Source organism: Equus quagga, chromosome 4, assembly GCF_021613505.1.
Source record: "Equus quagga isolate Etosha38 chromosome 4, UCLA_HA_Equagga_1.0, whole genome shotgun sequence".
NCBI lineage: Eukaryota > Metazoa > Chordata > Mammalia > Perissodactyla > Equidae > Equus > Equus quagga.
The window spans coordinates 73,779,163-73,798,589 of NC_060270.1; the positions used below are offsets into that span (position 1 = coordinate 73,779,163).

At 38.1% G+C, this 19,427-nt stretch overlaps 1 long non-coding RNA gene across 1 annotated transcript in view; it reads left to right on the plus strand.

Moving 5' to 3' along the window:
• Nucleotides 1-19,427, plus strand: part of LOC124237791 (uncharacterized) — a 34,960-nt gene that overhangs the window by 283 nt on the left and 15,250 nt on the right. The window lies entirely within an intron of this gene.

A 19,427-nucleotide genomic window follows, 5' to 3' on the forward strand; every position in this document is an offset into this window, starting at 1 on the left:
GGGGGGGGCGGCGCGGGGAAAAGGGTATCTCTGGCACATTTAAACCTTTGTGACTGAGTTACCCTGGGTAATTTTAATCACCTTTAATTTTCCTCGTACAAGAGTGTAATCATGCCATTTTCTCGTCTTTACCGGGTGCAGTTAGGACAGCAATGTCCTTTTCGATTTCAGAGCTATAGTCTTGTTTGAAGAGTAGATGAGGAGCTGAGAAGTCTGGAGTTAATCTCAGATCATCTATTAGTTTGACATACTATCATCAGCAAGCTGCTGCTCCTTTTGCAGCCTCAGGTTCCTTTGTGAAAATGGGATAGCACTTACTTACTCCCAGGGTTGTGTCAGATTCAAGTAAGATGATGCCTATGAACTACTTTCTAAAAGTGTAAAGTACTAGACAAGTTTGAGTTGGATTTTGTATTTATCAGGAAGCGAATTCACACATAGAGGTGTACAACTGATTCATTGAAATATGTTGGTAGTTCTGAGTAGTGGTTCTTACATGACTAAATTCAGTTTAATTCATTCTCTTCAAGGTAAAAACATGGTATGAGAGTTTCTACCATTATGATAGAATTGTAATTACTATTCATTGTGTTTTTGTTATCTAAATCAAGCTAGTATCAACATTTTATCACAATAGTTGTACATATTCATTTAAACAGTAAACACTTGGAAGCCAGAATTATATGCATAATGATAGTAATAGGTATTATTTGTAGTACTTATTACGCATCACTGTAATGAGTGCTATATAAAAATTAGCTCTTTGAATATTCATGAGGTTGATTCAATTTAGATCCATTTTACACATGAATAAACTAAGATGGATAGGTTCAGTTGGTTACACAGCAAATCCGGCCCACCTACACTCCTTAGAGAGGCAGTATTGTGTAGGGCCTTGGGCCTGCGTTTTAATCTCACCTTCGCTATTAATTAGCTAAGTGACTTTCTGTGAATTACTTCAAATGGGTAAAATTCAGTTTCTACTTTTGTAACAAAATTAAAAAATGTGAAAATAAATATTCACCAATAGGTTGTGGTAAAGGTCCGAGGGGATTTTCGAAGCATTTATTACAGGGCTCACTTAGCACACTATAAATGCTCAATGAAAGGCAATTGACATGATGATTATCATTATTATTGTTATTACTTTAGTGACGCTTTTTGTTCTTGGTAGTGTTACAAAAGTAGGCAAGGCAAGGTCGCTAATTGCAAGGTGTTTAAAATAAATTATTCTAGAGTTTTCCTTTAATCTACCATCATTATTGCTGAGCATAACCTATAAAGCATCAGTAGCCTTGGTCCCGAATCCTTGGCTTTGCTTTGCCTTACCAGTTATCAGCCTACTTGCTCCCATTTCCATTCTCACCTTCTCCTCTGGGCCTGATGCAGGCCCTTTGCATGACTGAGGTTTGGCTCTCCCTTTACAGTGATTTTGGCTCTTCTTCAAGGTGATGTTGCCTTGGGCTGCTTTGGGGACACCTTCTTGCTCTCACCCAGGCATACATGGACCCTCCTAGCCCTCTGTTCCACTCTGCTTCCCAGAGGTACCCTATAACATGAGGTGGAGAAGTCAGGGAAGAAAGGCATCAATTTCTTGAGGAGGTCTCTTTGGGTTTCAGAATTAGTGGGTGCTTACTCTATACCAGATCCAGTAAAATAGGCCATATCTTTTTTCTGAACCGCTATCCAGAGATTAAAAGAGTACCTGGAACATAGTTGATGCTCATTAAATATTTACTGAATTTTCCGATTTCATCTTCACAACAAACCCGCCCAAGATGGGAGGTATTGTTGTTCACACTGTAATGAAATGTGGAAACTACAGCTCAGAATCCTTAAGTAATGGGCCCAGGGCTGCCTGATAGCTTCTAAAAGTTTGAGTCAGGAGTCTATTCTAAGCAATCTGATTCTGGTGTCTGCCACTCAATCACTATGAAATATGCTTTGAGTCTCTAGGAAAAGTCTATGCCTCCTGAGAGCATCAGAAATGCCCTTGCTTAGAGTTAAATGTCAGATTGGATTGCATCACTGTATGCAAAGGGTGAGCTGTGCTCTGTTGTCTGCGATGTTGTACACTTTCCTGCTCCATTGTTATACTGGTTTCTACTGGTGGTTGGGTCATGACATTATGTTAATTGGAGATCATTTTGTTACCAAATACCCTCAACCCCTAAAGTATAAGTATGAAGTTAAGGATGACACTCCTTTGCATCAGAGGATCCTAGGACTCCATTTAAAAATTTAGATGTAGGGCCATAGGCAACTTGGAATATTTAAATAGCTTGCACTGATTCTGCATTTCTAAACAGGGCTGACCTATTACCATGTGACTGGAAGTCAGTGAAAACAAGCATCAGGCTTCAAGACTCTGTTTTAGGTACGGCCTTGAGCCTCTCTCTTAGAGCTTCTCTGGATCGCTCTCTTTCCAACTCTAGAACAATTTGGATTTGTTTCCTGTTTTCGATGATAAATTTGGCTTGTCTGTTTTTTAAACTCAACATTCCTTAGAATATACCTTATACTAGTTCTTGGCTCCTCTTCCATTCATTCATTTACTCACTCATTCATTCACTCATTCAGAGTCCAGAAAATCCAGTCTACTCAGATTTGCATCTTGATCCTGCTATTTGTGTGACTGTGGGAAGCTTCTTAGTCTCTCTGGACTTAGTTTCTTTATTTTTAAAATGGTGATAATGATAATATCTGTCTCATGGGGTTATAGCAATGATTAAATGAATTAATACATAAAATATGCTTAGAATACTGCCTGTCACATAATGAGGGCTATATAAGTTTTCTATTCTTGTTATTATTGTAATTCACTTCTTTATTATTGTTTACCAGGTATACTGTATGCCAGGCATTATGCTGTGCTGTATGCTGGATATAGAACACGTACCCTCCTGGACCTCATAATTTATTAGGGGAAACAGGCATATAACTAAATAAGAGTTGATAGTACAATTTATGAAGTTATAGGGTAAGGAATTACAGAGACATATGAAAGCACTAATCAAAGGCCTCTACTAAGAGCATAAATTAGGGAATCAGGGAGGGCTTCTGCAAAGAAAAGATTTTTAAGCTGAGGCCTCAAAGTTAAGCAGAAGATAAGCAAATATGTAAAGCAGACAGCCTCCCTTAACCTTTTCAGGGTCTAGGAAAAGTGCACAAATAGAAACCTACATGTCATAGGTCTAAATATTTGAAGGTTGGAATGAAACTGTTAAGTCAAGTAGCTTTTATCTCTCCTACATTGAAAAATATACCTTCATAACAACCTGGAAAGCTGGGTTCAAAGTCAGACTTCTCAGGCACTCTAAGTTCTATGTTAAAATGAAGCAGCACAGGGAGAGCTCATCTTTGACCCCTTCCTGGTTACAGACAAGCTCCCTTTGTTTCCTGCCCCCAGATCCCTCAGTGTGGGGCATTGTGTGCACAGCTCCATCCACATGATCTCTCCCTGCCCAGCTCCCTCTAGACCAACTCTCAGGCCTAGGGGTGTGGACACCTGTGGCAAGGCCAACCCTTAGGACAGACCCAGAGAAGACAGACCCTGGAAGCAAGCTGAAGACAGGGAATTCTGAGGTTCCAGGTACCCACAGTAAGGTCTGGAAGGAGGAGGCATGACCTGTAGGATTCCCATTTTCTGGAGAGGGACACCACAAGAAGAGGACCAGACTAGGGCCCTGAAAGAAGTGGTTCTAAAACTTTAAGATTAATCAGAATCATCTGCAGGGTTTGTTAAAACACAGATGTCTGGGCTCCACCCTACTGAGTTTCTGATTCAGTAGGTCTGGGTAGGGGTCCAAGAGTTTGCATTTCTAACAAGTCCTTAGGTGATGCTGATGCTACCGTTCTGGGAACTCTTCGAGAACAATTGCTTTAAACATGGCACCAGAAAAGGGGCCCTCTTGCTCAAGTCTATGAAAGTGGGTTATGCTGAGTCCGGGAGTGCTCTTGGTGAGGGACAGCATGTGAAATGACCCAGAGACGAGTGAAGCCAATGGTATATACATGGAACTGATCCCCATATGTTCTCAAGCTCCAGCCATTGGGAAGTTAACCAGGTATAGACCGGTCTGCCCAGTGGGTTGGCCACAATGTGCCCATATGGGGATATTGCTACATAAAATGACAGGGTCAAATGCCAGAACCCTGGAGTGAGAAATCTTCCTTTCTTGTTCTCTTTGTGTAGTGGCAGGGATCACAAATCAGAAATCTGCCAGAACCTAGGCTGTATCCTATGTGCCTTTTTTTCCTTCCCTTAGAGTTTCTTATATTTTCATTGTTATTCAGCCCCTGTAGCTCAGCTCCAGCTGGACATGGTAAACCTCCAAGCTGGTAACCTGTGTAATGAAACACCCAATGGATCAGGTTTCCTAGTAATCTATAGAGGACTCATCTGATGAGTAGAAAATAACATGTTCAGTTGTTTAAGGAACTATCTGTTTACTCTGCTTTGATAGTAAGAATTACATTAAGGCTGAAACTTACCTGTGGAGATCAATACCAAATGGATTTATTTAGCATGTGCAGGAGAAAGTGGCAGAAGTGTCTGTTAACCTGATGACACTTTGTGCTGTTATTGAAAGTTCATTATTTAACTGATCTCCCTGCATGAGAAGGCTGAACTTTGAAATATTATTAGATATGCTGATTGAAGCAGAGGCTGCAGCACACGGGTCTGAATATTAGCTTAGCTTTTCAGTATAGCGTGTCCCCAAACATCGCTGCTGTGCTTTAGCATTTAGACTACATGGATTTTCCCCTCACCTCTCTCTTTTATCATGGAGTCTTTGCACATGTTATGTTGCTTTCTTAGAATGACTTTATCCTTGTGTTCAGAAAACCCGATCTTTCTTTCTAAATCCTATGCCAAGGCCACTTTCTCCAGGCAGATCTGGTCTGAGTCCTTTTTACAGCGTTCAGGGCCAACAGGCAGTGTTTACCAAGTTACTGAGACCTGGGCCAGTGCCGTGTCCAGGGCAGGGCTGGAGCAGGACTGGAAGTTACAGACTTTATAGAAGCAGGTGTAGTCTGAGAGGCCAGGGCAAGTTGAACACACATGCAGCAGGATCATGCAACAGATCCAAGAGAGGAGAGAAAAGCGGCAAGGTATGATGCAAGAAGAGCAGAACTAGGAGGAATTTCAGTGTAAAAAGAGACCAACTGATATGTCTAGATACGGGCCATGGGGGCTGGCCACATGCCTTGCACCGGGGTGTCTGGTCGTTAGTTGGACTGTTATCCCTAGTTATACACACTAGTGCTATACACACAACCTTATTTTATATCCTGATTAAACTTGCTTTGGTCTGTTTCAGCACTTAAATGATCAACTGACCTCAATGAAAGTATTTTGAAATAATTGAGTTGTTTGTAATCACGTGATTTTCCTTGAATCAAATGGACAACAACGATAACAAAAAACCAACAAAAGACTCAAAAAACTTTAAAGTCATTTCTTTCTCTAAGGGATGGTGGAAGGTTATTTTCATGGATGATTGGAGAGTGTCAGGACAACTGCGTGTGGGCAGGTGCTTAGACTCCTGCTAACCAGGAACTAAACAGAGTAACCGCTTTAATCAATAGTGAAGTAGCTGAATGGCATTCTGTTGTGTGGATGTTTGTTTATCCATTCACCAATTAAAAGATATTTGGGTTTTTTCCAGTTTTTGGCAATTCTGAATAATATTGCTACATATTTCTGTGTTTAGGTTTTTGAGTGAACATAAGTTTTATTTCTCTAGAATAAATACCCAAAAGTGGGATTACTAGGTCAAATAAAGCATATGTTTATCTTCATAAGAAATAGCCAAATTGTTTTCTAGAGTGACTGAAAGATTTTGCATTCCCACCAGAATTCCTGTGGGTCTGCATCCCTGTTATCACTTAATATTATCAGTATTTTTTAATTTTGGTATTGTTAGTATTTTTTAATCTTAGCTTTCTAATAGACATGCAATGGTATTTCATTATGGATCAGATTTGAATTTCCCTAATGACTAATGATGTTAAACATCTTTTAATGCACTTATTTGTTGTCTGTATGTTTTTTGGTGAAGTGTCTCTTCAAATATTTTGCCCATTAAAAAAAATTGAATTGTTTGTTTTATTGTTGAGTTTTGAGAGTTTCTTTAAATCTTCTGGATACAAGTCCTTTGTCTGATATGTGATTTGAAAATATTCTTTTCTGTTCTGTGGCTTGTCTTTTTACTTTCTTACAGTGTCCTTAACAGATCAAAAGTCATTCATTTTGATGACATCCAATTTATCAATTTTTAAAAAAGAGTTTCCACCCACTTTTTTTTCTCAGGGAAGATTCACCTTAAGTTAACATCTGTTGCCAATCTTCCTCCTTTTTTTCTTCCTTCCCCCCACCAAGCCCTAGTACATAGTTGTGTATAGTTGTAAGTTCTTCTGGTTCTTCTATGTGAACCTCTGCCACAGCATGGTTACTGACAGACAGGTGGTGTGGTCCCACGTCGGGGAATCAAATTGGGCTGCCGAAGCAGAGTGCACTGGACTTACCTGCCAGGCCATCAGAGCTGACTCTCAATTTTTTTTTATTAATTGTATTTTTTTGTGTCATATCTAAGAACTTTTTGCCTGAATCAAATCACAAAATTTTTCTCCCAAGGCTTCTTCTAAGACTTTTATAGTTTTACATTTTTTCATTTATATCTATAATCCATTTGGGTTAATTTTTGTCTGTCTTGAGAAGTATAGGCCAAGAATCATTTTCTTGAATACAGATGTCCATTTTCTACACTCCCATTTATTGAAAAGATTATACTTTCTCCGTTGAATTGCTTTTGAACTTTTCTAAAACATAAATCGGCCGTATTTGTGTAGATCGATTTCTGGATTTTCTAAACGCCCTCATTGGTCTATATATCTATCCTTTCAACCACTGTGATCCATTTATACATGTCTTTCCATTTATGAGGTCTTCTTAATCTCTTTCATCAGCATTTTATAGTTTTCAGCATATGGATTCCGTATACATATTCTTAGATTTATTCCTAAATATTTCATATTTTTGAAGGTATTGCAATTTAAAAAATATTGTGATTTCTGATTATTGCTAGTGCATAGAAATCATTTGCATATTGATCTTGTGTCCTGTGACCTTGCAAAACTTACTTATTAGTTCTAGGAACTTTTTTATAGATTCCTCAGGATTTTCTCTGTAGACGATTATGCCGTCTCTGAGCAGAGATGGTTTTACTTCCTCCTTTCTAATCTGCATGCCTTACACTTTTTTTCTTGTCTTAATTGAACTTGTTAAGGCCTTTAGTATGATATTGAATGGAAGTGGTAAGAGCGAATGTCCTTGCTTAGTTCCTGATTTTAGTGGGGGGGTATTTAGTTTTTTACCTTTAGGTATGGTGTTAACCATAGTTTGAATTAATTAATTAATTAATTAATTTTGTAGATGCTTTTTTTACATTGAGGAAGTTCACTTCTATTCCTAGTTTATCTGAAAGTTTTTGTCATGAATGGATGTTAGATTCTTTTCAAATATGCTTCTGTGTCTATTAATGTGATCATGTGGTTTTTCTCATTAAATTTGTTAATGTGATTTTTTGGGTGCTGAATCAACCTTGCATTCCCAGGATAAACTCCTCTTTTTTGTGATATATTATTCTTTTTACACATAGCTAGATTCAATTTGCTAATGTATTGTTGAGGACTTTTGCACCTGTGATCATGAAGCATATTGGTCTGTAGTTTTCTTTTCTTATACTGTCTTTGTCTGGTTTTGATAGGAGGATAATACTCCTAGCTTCATAAAATGAGTTCTGAAGTGTTCTTCCTATTTACTGCAGACATAAGGAAAAATCAGCATTATTTTTTCCTTGAATGTTTGGTAGGATTTGCCATTTGGGACTGGCACTTTCTTCTTTTATTTTTTTAGAAAGTTTTAAAACTACAAATTCAGTTTTCTTAAAAGACAGAAGATTACTTTTTTTTTCTTCTTGAGTTTTAATTATTTGTGTCTTTCTAGGAATTGGTCCATTTCCTCTAAATTGTCAAATTTATGTGTATAGAGTTGTTCATAGTATATTTTTATTATCCTTTCAATATCTGTGAGGTCACTAGTAATGTACACTCTCTCTCTCTTTTTTTTCTTTGGTGAGGAAGATCGGCCCTGAGCTAACATCTGTTACCAATCTTCCTCTTTTTGCTTGAGGAAGATGGTCCCTGAGTTAACATCTGTGCCATTTTTCCTCTGTTTTGTATGTGGAACATTGCCACAGCATGGCTTGATGAGTGGTGCATAGGTCCATGACCAGGATCTTAACCTGCAAAGCCCAGGTCGCTGAAGTGGAGCACATGAGCTTAACCACTGTGCCACTGGGCCAGCCACATAATACATTGTCTTTTATTCCTGATATTCGTAATTTGTGTCTTCTCTCTTTTTGACCAGGAAAATGGTCAATCTGACTAAAGATTTATCTATTTTTTGAAAGAATTAGCTTTTGGTTTCATTTTGTTTTCTCTTTTCAATTTCATTATTTCTGTTCTGATCTTTGTTATTTTTTCCTTTCTGTTTCCTTTGTACTTACTTTATTTTTCTAATTTCTTATGGCAGAATCTTAAATTATTGGTTTGAGACGTTTCTTGTTTTTAATATTAGCATTTAATGCTACTAGTTTCTCTCTAAGCACTGCCTTGGTTGCATCATTATTGTATTTTTGTTTTCATTCAATTCGACATATTTTCTAATTTCTCTTGACAGTTCTTCTTAAATTCATGGATTACTCAGTAGTGTGTTATTTAATTACGAAATATTTAGAGATTTTCACAATAGTCTATTATTGATTTTTAGATTTATTTTGCATACTTGGAAAACTTTGAATAATTTTAATTTTTTAAAATTTAATGAGGTTTGTTTGGTTGCCACAATGTGGTCTTCATGGTGAAGGTTCTAAATGCACGTGAGAAAAATGTATAGTCTGCTGCCATAGGATGGGTTGTTCTATAAACAATTAGATCAGGTTGGTTGATGGTGTTGTTCAGTTCTTCTGTAACCTTGCTGATTTTCTGTGTGTTTATTCTATTTATTAATGAGAGACAAATACCTAAGTCTCCAACTGTGATTTGGATTTATCTGTTTCTTTTTTCAATTCTTTAAGTTTTTGTTTGAGGCATTTTGAAGCCCTGTGTTCCATGTATAAATATTTAGGATTGTAATGTATTTTGATTAATTAACCCAAATTAACTTTTATCATTACATAATGTCTTTCTTTATCTCTAGTGATTTTCCTTGTTCAAAAGTCAGTTTACTGTGTTAGAGATAGCCACGCCAGTTTTTTTCAGTTAGTCTTTGCATTGATATTCTATTGTTTTTTTAACTATTTATACCATTATATTTCAAGTGGGTTTTCTATAGACAGCGTAGAGTTGCGTCTGTTTGTTTTATCCAATCCAACAGTCTCTGTCTTTTAATTGGCATGTTTTAACTACTTACATTTAATATAATTGTTATTATGCTTGTATTTAAGTCATCATTTTACCACACATTTTCTGTTTATCCTTTCTTTCTTTTTTTTTTTTAAAAGATTTTATTTTTTTCCTTTTTCTCCCAAAGCCCCCCGGTACATAGTTGTGTAGTCTTCGTTGTGGGTCCTTCTAGTTGTGGCATGTGGGACGCCACCTCAGCGTGGTTTGATGAGCAGTGCCATGTCCGCGCCCAGGATTCGAACCAACGAAACACTGGGCCGCCTGCAGCAGAGCACGCGAACTTAACCGCTCGGCCATGGGGCCAGCCCCTCTGTTTATCCTTTCTATTTTTCATTCCTCAATTTTCCCTTTCCTTCTTTTGCTGAATTATTTGAATATTTTCAAAATTCTGTTTTAATTATTTATTAATTTTTTGACTATGTATTTTTGTGTAGTTTTTTTTTCCTTCTTCTTCTTCTCCCCAAAGCCGCCCAGTACTTTGTTGTATATCCTAGTTGTAGGTCTTTCTGGTTGTGGCGTGTGGGACACCACCTCAACATGGCCCAACGAGTGATGCCATATCCACACCTGGGATCTGAACTGGTGAAACTCTGGGCTGCCAAAGCAGAGTGTGTGAACTTAACCACTCGGCCACGGGGTCAGCCCCTGTGCTTTTTTAGTGGTTAGCCTGAGAATTATAATATACATACTAAATACATTCTACTTATAAATAATGTTGTATTATTTCAAGGAACATATAGGAATTTTACAACCATATAGATCCCTTTACCATCTTCCCAGTATGAGGTTGCTGTCATATGTATTACATATCCATACATTGAAAATCCCGTAGACTATGTGATGATTTCTATTTTCAATGGTCATGCATAATTTTAAAAAATATAAGAGGTAAAATATAGTCTGTTCTCTTTACTCACATGCTTACCATTTCTGTTGCTCTAACTTCATTCCTGGCAGTCCATGATTTCTTTTGCTATCATTTACCTTTCACCTGAAGAACTGCCTTTTTGCATCTCTTTTAAGGAAAGACTGTTTGTTTTCATCTGAGAATGTTTGCATTTTGCTTTTATCCCTGTAAGATAATTTCACTTGTTATTGTATTCTGAGTGGATAGTTTTTTTCTTTCAGCACTTCAAAAATGTGATTGCGCTGTCTTCTGGACTCCCTAGTCTCTAATGACAAATCTGCAATCATTTGAATCTTTGTCCTATAATATGTAAGATGTCATTTTTCTTTGACTGCTTTCAAGATTTTTATAAATCTTTGTTTTTCCGTAGCAACTTAATTATGATGTGTCTGGGCATAGTTTTCTTTAAGTTTATCTTGTTTGGAGTTTTCAATGATTCTCGGATCTGTAAATATATGTCTTTCACCAAATGTGGCCAGTTTTCAGCTATTATTTCTTCAAATATTCTCTCTGCATCAATTTCTTTCTACTTTCATTCTGGGACTCCATGACACAAATGTTAGACCTTTGACTGTTGTCCCACAAATACCTGAGCTTTTTAAAAAATTTTTCTCATAGCCTTTTATCTCTCTGTTGTTCAGATTAGATAATTTCTATTGCTCTGTCTTCAAGTTTACTGACTTTTTCCTCTGTCTTCTAAATTCTACTCTTGAGCCCCTCCAGTGAATTTTTATTTCTGATATTACATTTTTGTATTAAAACTTTATTTTGGTTCTTGGCTCTATTTTAGTTTATATTTCTTTGCTGAGAACTTTTATTTTTCCACCTGTTTTTAAGAGTATTTGTCTTCACTTCCTAGAGCGTAGTTACAATAGTAGCTTTAAAGTTGTTATATGCTCATTCTAACATTTGCTTAATCTTGGGGCTGGTATCTATTCATTGTCTTTCTCCTTAAGAGTTGGTTAGGTTTTTCTGGTTCATTGTGTATTAAGAAATCTTGGGTATACTGTATATTTTGGATATCACGACATGATACTCTGATTTCTGTTTAAATCATCTACACAATGTTGATTATCTTTTGTTTGTTTTAGCAGCCAGTTAATCTGGTTAGATTGAGATTGCACACCCTGGTCCACTTTTTTAATGTAGGCTCCTGCACCAATGTGAATTTATTTTTAAAAGTTTTTGTAGTATTGTTTCCAGTCAGTTTCATGCATATGCAGTTCAGGGGTGAGTCTTTGACTTTAAGTGTACATTTAAATATCCCTTTTCTTTAGTTATCTACTTTCCGTTATCCACACCCCCATGCTCTGATTCCCCTAGTTCCCTCTTCCTGGCGTTCTGGCTATAATGTTGGGGTCTTGGGCCTTCTCACACTGTTACCAGGTTCCATCCTGCAGGCTTCGTTACGATGGTGGGAAGGAGAGGGGTTCTGCCTCTTTGTTTGTACCTCCTTGGTTGCACTTACACTGCCTTAGTTGCCAGTGGGAAAGCAGGAGGGTATTCATCCTTTGTTAGTGCTTGCTCGGTGTGCAGTGGAGAGAACTGATAAGAATCTACCCTGCAGAGTTCACTGCCATTGCACCTGTGGGAAGTTTCAGGGATGATGTCTTTTGCTGCCATTTGCTTGGTATAGGGTGAGGAGAGTCAACAGGGCTCTATCCTACAGAATTCATTTTTGCCGCAGTAGTAAGGTAGGGAAGAGAAGGGATGCCATTTCCTTGCTGGCATACACTTAGTGCAGAGTGGGAAGATCTCAAGGAGTTTGATCCTCAGGGTCCACATCTGCCTTGCTGGTAGAGGGAGAGAATTAAACCACTTCTTCAGTACTGCTCACTTGAGAAGCGCAGGTGAAGTCAAAAGAATTCTGTCTCATGGGGGACCCCTCTTCCCAGTCCTCTGGCTAGACAGAGTAAACTTTTCCTGGGGATTTTATTGTTTATACTTGTTGACTTTTCTGTGTTTGGGGCTGTTTTAGCATTGAAACTGGGATATATAGGAGGCAAAAAAAATCCCTAACTAACTAACTGCTTAGTTATACCTTGAGTCTTGATATTCTTATCTGGTCCACCTGCTTTTGTCAATCCCTCAGAGTCTCTGACAGTTGATTAATGTGTTTAAGATAAGGTTTTTAATTGTAACTATTGGGAAAGATAGAGTTGAATGTGCTTACTCCATTTTGCCTGGAACCAGACGTTCCAAACCTCTTGAAAGGGTTGACTCTAGTTGCCAACTGTGTTTCTTTTTCACTCACTCTTCAGCCCACTCCAAGCAATATTCAGTCTCATTACCCCATCAAATCTCAGCAAGGTCTCTAGGGACTTCCATATTGCTAAATCCAACTGGATTTTATTTAATCTTTCAGCAGAATTTGGCATTCCCATTCTTAAAACAATCTCTTCTCTTGATTTTCATAATACAATAATCTCTTAGTTTTTATCCTATTTATGTGGTTTTCCCTTCTGGCTCCTTGGTGGAAGCACAATCCTTTGCCTAGTTATTAACTATTTTCATTCTTCAAGGCTCACTACTAGACATTCTTTTACTTTATTCTCTACTCTCTCCCTTAGCAATTTTATCTATGCCTGAGGCTTCAATATCTATCTTTATGTAGATGGCATATAAACTTATATCATCAGCTCAGATTTCTCCTCTGAGTACCAGACATTAATGTCCATCTGCCTCCTTGATGTCTCAATTTTAGCTCTGCATGGTCAGGAATGATCTCATGATCATCTTTGTAAAACATGATTATTTCCAGTGTTCCCTATTATCTATCCATCAATATTCAATATTTCACAATTGATTTCACCCTCATAAATACCTCTCAAGTATGTTCATATTGCTTTATCTGCACCGTCACGATCCTAGTCTGAGCCTGTATCATCTTTCATCAGGATTATCATAATCACCTTTTATTTTATTGTCCTGCATCCTACATTTTCTCCTGCAATCAGAATGAGCTCCTTAACAAACCAGTCTGATCATGTCAGCCTGCCTGCTTAAAAACAATTTGCTTTTAGAAGAATCCTTATCTTGGACCACAAGGCCTTGTCTGATCTGGTCCTTGCCTAGCTCTTCAGCTTAATCAATTAATTAATTCATGCACTCATTTGGCAAATATTTATTGAGTGTCTGCTATGTGTTAAGAACTCTTCTTGTTGCTGAGCATATAACAGTAAACAAAACAAAGTTCTTTTTTTCTATGAAGCTTATATTGTAGTGGGAGGATATATACACAGAACACACATATAAACAGTATTTCATCTGATGATGAGTGAGAAGATGCAAAACATATCAATTTAAGGAGACAGAGAATTATGGGGGGAAGTGTTATTTTAATAGAATTGACAGGGAAGGTCTCACTGGGAAGGTGACATTTGAGCAAGGACTTGAAGAAAATGAATAAGCAAGCCATGCCAATACCTGAGGGAAGGAACAGGCTTCAGGAATAATAAGTGCAATGTTCTGAAGCAAGAGTGTGTTTAGGTGTCCAAGGATTTGTGAGAAGGCTAGTGTGGCTCAGAGGAGTAATTCAGAAAGAAGAGTAGTAGGAGATGACATAAGAAAGATATCAGGGGTCCATTTGTGTAAGGCCTTGTAAACCATGATAAAGACTCTATATTTTATTGTGCATTGGAGGAGAATATATAGATGGTTTATAAGCATGGGTAGGCCTATAGGCAATCTTTGTACCAGAGCTCCCTGTTGGACAAGTCAAGGCTTTCTCAGAGCTATACTGAGGTCTGAAGCTCTCTTTATTCTGTCCTCCTTCCTTCTTCATCTCCTTTCACAGGTGTTGGATCTGCATCATGGTCTGAAGACTTTCCTTGCCTCCTCCTTTTCCCTCTCTCCCAATAAATCCCCTTCACTTGTGACTCTGAGATCAGCAGCTACTTGGAGGAACTACCTGGCACAATCATTAACCACCAAGTCTTTCAAAGTAAAACATTTTATTCTTTCATTTTGTTTTCTCCTTAGATGCTAAAATTCAATTAATTATCAAGTTCTGTCAATTTTCTCAGAAAAAAATATCTTTCTCATCCTGTAATTCTCAAAGTGATATTTACCATATTCTTGGAAATCTGCAAATTCTCCCTATTGGAAAAATTTACATATTATAGCTTGACAAAACTTTATAACTAAGCATGACACAATTTCAGTGTCCATTGTTATCCATCACGATCCAATCAGAAGACAAAATGACATCAGTAATCTGAAGAAGGAGAAAAATACAAAGAATTGTCAACTACTGAAAGGTGGTTAACTATCAAAAGACGTAAAAGAGGATTCCAAAGAATACAGAAATATCAAATGCAAAAGGAAACTACAACCTGTAGAAGTAGAGAAAATGAGCAAGAAAGGAATTATGTGCTTAGAAGAACACACCCGAGGCTGAGATTCAGACCTCATTGCAGAGAGTGTAAAGCTGCTGGGGGAAAACTTGGCAGAGGGCATGAACTAGAGCAGGTTCGTAGGAATGGCCCTCTGGGTGGCTGAGAACTTGCTGAAAGGTGTGAGGGGGCCTGAGTTGGTCCACAGGAACAGTCTGTGGGTGGTAGGAAAAACATATGGTGCAGGCTACAGCTGGCGCATGAAGGCTGTTGAGGTGAGTTCTACTGGGCTTCTCATTTCTCACATCCTGGCAGCTGCTCCCCAAACAGCACATGGGAACCAGGGGTAAAAGGCCTCTCCTCTTGTTATGTTTGCAGTATTCCTCCAGTATCTTCTATTGACAAAACCTAACAAGGATCCATCCAGTAATGAAAATGTTTACCTGGTCCAGCTCCAGTGTCACAAAGCAGAGAAAAGAAGGGTGGATTTGGAACTGAGAGGCAATAAACTGATCCTCATATTCAAAGTAAAAGCCAAATAGTGTCATGAGATGTCATAGTTGACACTATCAGTGATTCACTCATAGCCTCTCCAATCCCTTCACAATTTTCCTGCATTGATTCATGGCCTACCCTTACACCCAACAGTCAGCACCAACAGTCAGCATTGCCCTCAGGTTGCCAGAGCCTACTTTCCTGAAATGCTGGGTAGTTTATGTCTCTCTAAGGGCGTCCTTTATCCAGTGACTGATGAGTGTGATGGGTACATGAGCATAAGTATTTAGGCTCCCCTGTCCCTAGTCAGCGGAACTCTGGAGGGTGAGCTACTCTGTCTCCAGAGCTCCCCAGAAGGATTAAGTCAAAGTTATCACCTTCAGGACTTTCCTTCACAGCAGGCCCTTACCTGGCTTGCTTCTGTTACCTGTCCTGTTCCTTTATTCCCCTATGAGTTTTTCCTGAGAACTCTTCCTAATAAACTCTGTTCATTAGAGTCCTCGTCTTGGGGATTGCCTCTGGAGAACCCAAATGAAGTCAGATGCTAAATAGTATATAATAAAAGTTTTGCATTAGTTTGAGAAAAGAACTGCAAAAGTCAAATCAAATTATCGCATAGGATATGGTAGTAGGAAATGCTGAACTAAAACAGCTAATGACACATGTGTCTTTCCATTCAGTGCCACATCTTTGTGTGAATTAAAGATTCATATCTGTCACAAGTGGCACATATCACTTGTGACAGATCACTAACAGTAAAAGCATAATAGTAAATATGTAATAAATTTTTATATTCCCAAGCTTAGCAATAACAGCATTAGGTAACTATTTAATCTGGATATCAATAAGGTCACAATTCTCTTAGAATGCACAGGAAACTGGCTTCACAGAGATACTAGGAATCATCTTATTAAAACTGCCAGTATAGTAATGCTCACTGGCAGGGTTTTGATTAAGTATAATGTTGGATACAGAGTCTGAGAGTTATTAATACCATTTTGTAGAATATACTTATGCAAATAGTCATTTCTTACACGAGTATTACAAAAACAGATAAAAACAAAATTGGTTTTGAAGTTATATGTTTTCTTCTCTTAAACGCAAAATGGTCTTTTAATTCCAGCAGAATAATATGTCACATTAAAGTTAACATTAATTTGAATTTTATTAATTTTATATTTTTGTTTGTGTTTAATTTAAATATAGGTTAGCTTTTATTGTTGTATATGAGCTATAAGCATAAGGAGTTTATACCTAATTTTATATCTGTATATTTTTAAGTGACATCGTAATAAAAATAGAGGGGAGGTATTGGTAGTCTCACTGATGTATTGCATTAAAATGAGTCCATATATTGCTGAGGTTAAAGAAACAGTTCTTTAGTTCATTTAATTTAAGTCCATTTAATTTAAAATATGGTCCCTGAACCAGTAGCAGCCATATCAACTTGGAACTTGTTAGAGTTGTAGATTCTTGAGCCCAAGCCAGACCTGCTGAATCAGAAATTCTGGGGTTGGAGCCCAGCGACCTGTGTCTTCACAGGCCCTCCAGGTGATTCTGAGGAGCTCTGAAGTTCCAGAAAGCTGCTTTAATCCTTCCTCTCCTCCGCTGTTTAGGCTCTCTTCCTCCTTTGAGTGTCTCTGGCTACATTCTCTACACCCTTAATCCTCCTCCACACAGCTATGAAAGGGATCTTCCTAGAGCAGATCTGTCATGCCCCTCCCTCTTTAAGTTAACTTCTGTAAGACAGGCATCTCATATGTAAAATGGGAACAAGAATGCCCTTCATCAAGTTGTTTTGAGGATGAGCATAAAGTAAGCATTAATTAAATGGTGACGGTCACTATTATCATTCTTCTCCTCATCATTTTTACCATCAACAGTAGCATCCTCCATTGTCTAAAGAATTAATTATAAATGTGTTATAAGGTTGGGGAGTTATCTACTATATGAGCCTTCATGGGAGCTGATCCCCAATTTACGAGCATCCCTTGTGTCAGGCACATAACTGACATCTCGGGTATGTTTGTGTCTCACTGTGAACCGGGAATGAATGACTCGAAGCAGTAGCAAAAGATTCATGCTGGCTGCGGGACAGCAGCAGCAGAAGCAGTTTTCAAGAGCAGCAATGGTAGAGCTTCTAATGGTGTCCAGTGTCCAGTATTTGTGGTGTCTGTGGGAGAAGCGGTGGGGACAATGGTGTCAACCCAGGACTAATTTTGGGGATGATTGACAGTGACTCTGGCTGCCTTTCTTCTCTTTTTCTTCCCTGCTTTCTGTGCCTGCCTGATTTTTCAGGCTTTTAGGAGATTTTGTGAGCTATTCCTAGCATCTTTTCTTGCGATTAAGAAACAGTCTGGTACAGACTTCGAACTGTATTTCTGGATTCAGTTCTGATCACTCTCCATTCTTACAAACCTAATGCTTTAACAGTCCTGGAGCATTCACCCTTTCGCAAATGTATCACATAATTTCATGCTTCTTTATTTGTGCTTATGATGGTCCCTCTGCCTGGGGAACCTATTTTGCCTGGTAAAATTCTATTTATCCTTTAAGTCCGAGTAATTCTTTCCAGAATTAATTTCTCACTATTGATGATTAGATAGCTAATGGGTGTCCTACTTGTATTCCGAAGAAGACTACTGAAATAAAATACTGAGATGTTTAGAAAATCACAATAAAAATAACAAAATTTCCTTTAGCTAGTAGGCCAGTAGGACAAACCCCCCTCCATCATTTCTCTAACTGACACTACCCACTTTCTTCCAGGGCGTTTATGTAATTTTGCTGTTAGTGCCAGCCAGTTGATTCCAACTCCTAGTGACCCTGTGTACAGCGGAGAAGAACCCTGCTGGGTCTTTTTGCACCATCCTTTCACCTTCCAGTGTTATATTAGACAATGCTCTGCTGCTATTCATAAGGTTTTATGGCCAGTTTTCTGGAAGTAAGTGGTCAGTTCCTTCTTCCTAGTCTGCCTTAGTCTGGAAGCTCTGCTGAAACCTCTCCACCATGGGTAACCCTGATGGTATTTGAAATACCAGTGGCATAGCTTTCAGCATCACAGCAATATGACACTGCCGCCACAGTATGACAATGGACAGATGGGTGGTGTGGGAAATGAACCTGGGCCATGGTGGTGACAGCACTCAATCTTAACCATTAGACCACCAGGGATGGCTTATATAATTTAGGCATTGTAATTGTGATGGGAGATAATACTTCATTTTAGCATTATGAAGTAACTAGCCCATTAAAAAAAAATCATGAAGCTGGAATATCGTGAAGATTGTTGATAAAAGGAAACAATGTATAAATAAAGCCATAAGTCAACTTGTCTATTGTATTGAGGCCCAGTTCTGGACATTGTGCTTGACTTCCAATATATTTTCCATTCTCTCTCACTTGTGTAGCAGCCATGTGGTTTAGGGTACTGACCCTAGCTGCAAAGGTGCACCCTGATAAGTCTAAGGGAATGATGATCATCAATGGTTTAGGGACCCAATCTTAAGCCAATCACATGATATTATACTTGTCTAAGTGAACATATTGACTCAATCAGACTAAAAGACTTTTGGTTCTCTATCTCTTTCATCAACTTTCTCTATGTATCTGTGTATCTATCTATCATCAATCTATCATTCCAGATAGGAAACAAGAAGCTTCAATGACCATTATGAACCAAACTGCAATCCAAAGTTTGAAGCCAACAGTGTGAATGGCAAAAAGGAAACACAGAAAAAAATCTGAGTCCTTGATGACACTGAACTACTAATCCACCAGTCCCAAATTCTACCCTGTGCAGGTCTACTTCATAGAGCCATGTTTTTTAGGCATTTTATGACTTAATTAACACAGACAAAGATGTGACTGGTGGTCTTGAGGTCCTTAGTCTGAACTTACCGATGTTAAAAACAATGTATTACCTTTAATGCTTAAGGCAGTTTGAGCTTTTTCAAGGATACTACTTGCCGACAAAAGGACTCTGATGTCCACGTAATGTATACACTCCTAACTCCCCTATTTTGTCACTGCAAATCACATATGCTTCCCTGGGTGCATTGACACCTCCTTGGGAGTTGGCGGGATATGTGTCATTTTTGTATAGCTTGGATCTGTCCTAGTACCTTGCACAAAAGAAGGATTCAATACATTTTGGTCAAACTTTTACATTTATGTTCAATTTCTCTAACTAAATTTAACAGCATTTGGGGAAAAGACAA